The 1,258-nt window shown below is 34.6% G+C and overlaps 1 pseudogene; it reads right to left on the bottom strand.

Annotated features, from left to right (window-relative positions):
* Positions 1-402: 402 nt before the first annotated feature.
* On the bottom strand, positions 403-723 carry LOC108531013 (small ubiquitin-related modifier 2 pseudogene; annotated as a pseudogene).
* Between the last annotated feature and the right edge of the window lie 535 nt (positions 724-1,258).

Raw genomic sequence — 1,258 nt, forward strand, 5'->3', positions numbered from 1 at the left:
AAAGAGTTTTATTTTTTTATTTTTATTTTTTGTTAAAACAGTGAGAGCAAAATAACTTACTGGAATATAAAGATAAGAGCTGGATGAGCATGCCACTAATGGAGAAAGGGGGTATTTTCACAGAATCAGTATTTTTCCCCATCCTGTCTCCACTTGACGTCAGTTTGACGTCAGTCGAAACATACCATTGGCTGTTTGGTTTAAAAAAATGCAATATGCTTGTGCACATACACCGGTTCCTTTATGTACAATAAAGGAATGGGGAAGGAGGAAATGAAAGAATAGAGAAAACTATACTGTAGTAGTCAGGATGTGGTGGAACCAAATTGCAGTTTTCTAATTGCAAATGTAATATTGGTCTTTAAAGAACAGAGTTCTGGAGTAAAGACGCAGGTTCTCTTTTCAGTAGACACCTCCTATCTGCTGTTGGAACACATCAATTGTATCTTCATCCTCCATTTCCAACTGTGCAGGTGTATCTGTTTCATTGATTCGTTGCCCATGAAATCAGAATCTGATCTGCCTCATTGGCAATCCCTGTCGTTCACAATAGGCTTTCATTAGTTTACTAAGTGGTGTATGCCTCTTAATCTTAGAGTGCACCGCAGAACTACCCTGCCCCGCCACCTTCAAATTAATATGATCTCAGTTGTTCTCAGTCTTGACTCCTTCCTTGGGCTTTTCGTCCGCCGTGAGGAGTGCCGTCGTCTCCTCAGCTGCCATTTCACAAAAGAGGTACCAGGTCCTCACCGAACGAGCACACAAGCAGCACCAGGAGTGGCAGAAGAAGCGATAGTACAATTTTTCAATAAATCCAAAAGCTAGTTTTTTGGGGGAAATATATATATATAGTGTGTGCAAAAGTCTAGCGATGTTAATTAAGAAAAACAGAAAAATTATAAGTATAGACATTGAGAATGAGAAATTATATTGAAAATACTGAAACAATTTTTAAAAAATAAAATGAAGTTGATGTTCAAGTTCATTCCAACAAATTTGAAAACCCAGAGAAAATAGGTTATTTCCTAGGAAAATGATAAATTGCCAAAATTGACTTAAGAGAAAGACAAAACCTAAAGACATTTATAACCACTAAAAAAATTTAAAATCAAAATACCTGTCAAAATAATTAACTTTTATTTTTTTCAGTTATTTATAAATTATAATTTTATAGCTTTATTATTTGAGTTTTGAGACAATGCCTATATAATATTTGTATTTTGGAATTTGAGACATTAATTTTGAACTATTGTATGAT

Source organism: Rhinopithecus bieti, unplaced genomic scaffold (genome assembly GCF_001698545.2).
Source record: "Rhinopithecus bieti isolate Rb0 unplaced genomic scaffold, ASM169854v2 scaffold_8309, whole genome shotgun sequence".
Lineage (NCBI taxonomy): Eukaryota > Metazoa > Chordata > Mammalia > Primates > Cercopithecidae > Rhinopithecus > Rhinopithecus bieti.